Genomic DNA, 5,266 nt, shown 5'->3' with positions numbered 1-5,266 from the left:
ACTGCTGTGGCCACTCCCATTGCGGAGCACAGGCTCCGGACGCGCAGGCTCAGCGGCCATGGCTCACGGGCCCAGCCGCTCCGCGGCACGTGGGATCCTCCCGGACCGGGGCACGAACCCGGTTCCCCTGAATCGGCAGGCGGACTCTCAACCACTGCGCCACCAGGGAAGCCCCTCCGCTATCTTGAAGGTCCTCTCACCATGGCCATTTCAAGTGCCACCTGGTAGAGGGATTTTATTCCTAGGGATCCTACTTGGGAATCATTGGTGCTTTGACCAGTGTCCTTAGCTCCTGGTCCACACTGTCTTCTCGTGTGTTGGAACTCTTATGGTGTCAAAGACTGGTCTATCAGAAAGCAGCGTGAAGGCGGTCCCGTTACTCTCTCATTATAGATTCTAAAGAGAATGCTGATATGTCCACTGATGTCTCAAAGAGCTTTAGGAAGTAACCACAGTTCTTGATTCTATACTCACACCTTTCCTCTCCTTGGGATCCAACCATGAACCTTTTTGGTGAGGAGATCCCCGCTATGGTTGGGCTTGTAATTCACCCTTTGGAACTTAAGCATTACTTCTGTCTAATGACTGAACTTATTAAACTGGGTTAGTTGACTTTTTTTGTTTATACCTTATTGTATTTTAAGAAGCTTCTTAATCACTTATTCATCAAATATGCCTGGACATGTCATATTTAGCTGGATAAATATAGAATAAAGATGGTGATGACACTAGTGATGATGTTAGAAAATAATACAACATCGTTAGGTAAGTGCTTGCTAAGCTCCATGTACCTCTGCTCAACATTCTACATGTATTGTCTCATTTCATTAACAAGATATACGATTGAGAGAGTTGAATTTCAGCAACGGTAACTTGTTCAAAGTCCCACTTTATGTGTATATGTACGTATATACATGTATACACATACATGTATATACGTACATATACACAAAAAGTGTATATGTATATGCACTGTATATCCTATATACAGGATATATCTATATACAGACTTGTATGGGTTTGGCCAAAAAGTTCGTTTGGGTTTTTTCCCATAAGATGTAACAGAAAAACCTGAATGAACTTAATGGCCAACACTATCTGTCTATCATCTATCTCCTATCATGTATCGTGTATCATCTATCTGCTTTTTAGAACCTATATTATTCTTTCTTTGTTCTTTTGCAGGATCAAATTGACAATGAAAATAGCTTCTTCACAGATTATAATATATGGTAGGGCTCTATCCTTTGTTTACCTTTTCAAACGTCTTTCAGAGAGTCTTTCCATGGTTGTCTGACTTTGCCTGTTTAATCTCCCAGATAAGCTTTGGAGTCATTTTATCAAAGAGCAGCTTTTCCTATATACATTTTTCTCTGTCACTCAATCCTGATCACTCCCTCCTTGTTTATTGCAACTATACATGCATATGTGTCATGTTATTGTATCTGTCCACTACTCACCTGGCAGCTCCACTAGGAGAAGGTCTGTGCTTGATTCATCCATCACTATTCAGGCTGTGTAGAGTACAGTGCCTGCCATGTAGTGCCTCAATAGATAGATGTCTGTCACTAAGGGAATGAATAAACTCTCCTACAAATTAATTTGGAAATAAATTTACATTTTAAAATATTTAGTATTCCAACCTAGGGGCAAAACACAATCATTGATAATTGAGACTTCCACCTCTCTTAGTAATATTTAACTTTTTCTTTATATAGATTCTTCACAGATTTCTTATTATGGTTACTTAGGTATTTGTATCTGTACATAATATACATATACAAGTATATGCATACATATACACGTGTATCATTTCTCTTCTCTGCTTTCTTGCTCTTTCTTTCTTTTACAATCAGCGATGGGGCATGCCCGACCTGTATTTTGCATGGTAACTACTTCTATGTAAGAGATCTTTCCTCTCCAACATGACTCCAGCCATATCCCTTGGTGTTTCTGATATTTCAGATCTTTCCAATGCCCAGGCCTTCAGGTTTCGTAGCCACCTCTCTTTTGTCCTACTCACAGACATCACTCCTACAGAGGTTAGCTCCTGTGCACACTGCATGCTTCCCACTCAGGATCATTCACATCAGGCTTCAAGAAGCACGCTATAATTTCTCTTGCCTTACAAAATGAAAGGAAGGAAAGTTCTCATTGATCCTACAAACATCTCCAGCAATCACTTCTCATCTGTTTCTTCTTTAGAGTAACAATCCTCAAAAAAATTTTTCTTACCATTCTGCCCTCTTCTCCCAGCCTCCCTGGAGTCCTGTCCAACTTCAATTTACTTCCCACTGGAACTGCCCCTCTTGAGATCAACAGTGACTCCTATGGTGATGGATCCGTGACATTCTCTGCCCTCCTAGATCTGTCCTTGCAGGTGAATTTGTCGTGCCTGATCACTACCTTGTCCTTTTTAAAAAAAAAATTGTGATAAAAACACTTAACGTGATTTACACTGTTATTAACAAAATTTTAAGTGCACAGTACTGAATTGTTAATTATAGCTACTATGTTGGACAGTGTATCATCTCGCATATCTGAAACTTTATATCACTTGAATAGCAACTTCCCATTCCTCCCACCCCTCAAGCCCCTGGCAACAACAAATCCATTCTCTCTTTGTGTGAACTTGACTATTTTAGATTCCTCATATAACTGGTAATCCTGCCTCTGGGTATCGATGTAAAAGAATTGAAATCAGGATCTCAAAGAGAATTTGTACACCCATGTTCATAATGATATTATTCACAATAGCCAAGTGGTGGAAGCAACCCATGTGCTCATCTATGGATGAATGGATAAAGAAAATGTGATACACATATCACATGTGACTATTACTCAGCAGTGAAAGAGAAGAAACTTCTGCCATATGTGATGACATGGATGAAGCTTGCTATTCATCTCTGCTAAGTGAGATAAGCCAGTCACAGAAGAACTGCCTCATTCTTGAAACAACACTACATCATAATCTGGCTCCCGCCTCACTCTGTACAAACCCCTCTTCTACTCATCTTCTGATCCTCTGAATGTTGACTGTCTGAGGCCCAGGGCTTCCTTCCCCTTCTCTCCATAGTGGCTCCCTAGGTGATGTCTTCTACTCCCATGACTTCAAATATCAAGTGTATGCCAACCATACCCAAATATGTGTGTCCAGCCTTAATCTCCTTTGAATTCCAGACTTGATCCTCTCTCCTTGGCATCTCTGCTTAGCTACAGGCTCAGCATACCTAACTTAACATGCTTAAAGGCACATCCTCATTTTCTCCTGGTGCAAACAGCTCTCATCTAGTCTCCATGTTAATGAACAGAAACTCCACTTCTACCAGGTTCTCAGGCCCAAACTTTGGAAGCATTTTTCCTTCCTCTCTTTCTCTCAGACCCACGTCTTATTAGAAAATCCTGCTTGCTCTTCCATCAGTAACTGTCCCAATGTGGCCACTTCTCACCCTTCCACCACACTACCCTCACCCAAGCCAAATGTGTAGATTCAAGTATTTTACTGTATCTATAAAATTTTCTTGTACTATAATTTTAAATATTATTTCTGGTCTCTTGTTTTATTTATTTATTTATTTTCTTTAAGGAATCCAACAATAGAAACATTTTTTCTTTGCTTGTTTTTCATTTCCACTACTTTCTTTCTGATACTTTTGGCTTTTTTCTATGTGCCATTTTCATTGTCTTAGTTTTCCTGCCTTTGTCAATGCTCTTTAAATATTTTTTAAATTTTAGTTTATTGTATTTTAGACAGCTTGTAATTTACTCTTTATTTCTGAGATAAATTTATCTTTTTCTTAAATTTCTTTGTGTTCAATCACCTTTTAGAAATCATGATCTCAGTTTTTGTCCATTTACTTTTAAAAAAAATTTTAAATTTCTGATTCAAAGTGGTTTTTCATTCATTGAATGTTTGGGTATAGGTAATTATGTTTGGAGAATTGTGCTAGGCAGCCTTCCAAGTTGGGTCCCCAAATTCCCAATTCCTGAAATATGTTTCTTTGAGTGTTGGCAGAACTTGTGAACATGTTATATTATGTTATATGTAACAATAACCAATTCCATGATTACATTATGTTATATGGCAAAAGAGATTTAGCGGATGTTATTAAGCTCTCTATTTAGTTGACCCTAAGTTATTTAACAGGGAATTTATCCTGGGTGAACCTGAACTATTGAAGTAAGTCCTCAAAATAGACAAGAAGATCAACAGATGCTCTCCTGCTGGCCTGGAAGAAAGCAGAGGTCTATTGTGAACTGTCTAGGGAAGAGCCACGTAGCTAGAACAAGAGAGTGGTCTCCATTAGCTGAGAATGATTCCTGGAAAACTGCCAGCAAGAAAAAGGGGACTTCAGTCCTAAAACTACAAAAGCTTGAATTCTGCCAAAGACATGGATAAGCTTGAAAGAGGACTCCAAGCTCCAGATGAGAACAGAACTCCGTCCAACATCTTGACTGCAGACTTTGGAGATCCTTAGTGGAGAACCTGTTTATGCCATACCCAGACTTCTGACTTACAGAAACTATGAGATAATAAATGGTTGCTGTTTTAAGGCAGTAGTTTATGGTGAATTTGTCATGAAGCAATAGAAAACTAATACTTACTTTAGTATCTGGAAGTGAGGTGCTAAAAATGTGTGAGTAGTTTTGGAACTAGGCAGTGGGAGAGGGTAGAAGAATTTTGAGGAACATGATAGACAAAACCTAGATTGTCTTGAACAGACTGTTAGTAGAAATCTGGGCTTTGAGGATGGCTCAGAAGAAGTGAGGTACATGTTATTGTAAACTAGGGAAGGGGGATTCTTGTAATGTAGTAGCCAGATAAGTTAGCAAAATTGTCTCCCGGAGCTTTGTGGAAAGCCGGACTTGTAAGCAATTAACTTGATTACATAGCTAAGGCGATTTCCAAACAAAGTACGGAAGGTGTTGACTGGTTTCTTCGTGCTTCTTATAGTGAGATGCAAGAGGAAGAGACACACTGAAGGAAGAATTGTTAGACAAGAAGAAGCCAAAACCAGATGACTACAAATTCTTATTCTCTGCAGGTATTTAGTGATCCTAAAAGTGAGAAATAGCTGATGAAAGTTTTCATTAAGAAAAGGCTGAGTGTGTGACTGGGCAACCTTTCTAAAACTTTAGAAAGACCCAGAGTTTAGCATATAAACTCCCACAAAGGGTCTTTTCTTTTCTTTTTTTTTTTTTTTAAGCTTTTATTTATTATTTTTTTTATTTTATTTTATTTTTTTTAACATCTTTATTGGAGTAT

At 38.7% G+C, this 5,266-nt stretch overlaps 1 protein-coding gene across 2 annotated transcripts in view; it reads left to right on the top strand.

The window, feature by feature from the left end:
* LOC114486354 (39S ribosomal protein L42, mitochondrial-like) overlaps nucleotides 1-5,266 on the top strand; it is a 125,567-nt gene that overhangs the window by 102,712 nt on the left and 17,589 nt on the right. Inside the window, exon 4 of one of the 2 annotated variants that reach the window (XR_008617506.1) lies at nucleotides 4,955-5,045. The exons of the other annotated variant lie outside the window; for it this stretch is intronic. The gene's annotated coding sequence lies outside the window, so the exon portion shown is untranslated. The remainder of the gene's footprint in view (nucleotides 1-4,954; nucleotides 5,046-5,266) is intronic. 2 annotated transcript variants of the gene reach the window in all.

This window comes from Physeter macrocephalus, chromosome 5, assembly GCF_002837175.3.
Source record: "Physeter macrocephalus isolate SW-GA chromosome 5, ASM283717v5, whole genome shotgun sequence".
Classification (NCBI taxonomy): Eukaryota; Metazoa; Chordata; class Mammalia; order Artiodactyla; family Physeteridae; genus Physeter; species Physeter macrocephalus.
Note: the sequence above shows the minus strand (reverse complement) of the source record. Positions and strands in the feature narration are given on the sequence as shown.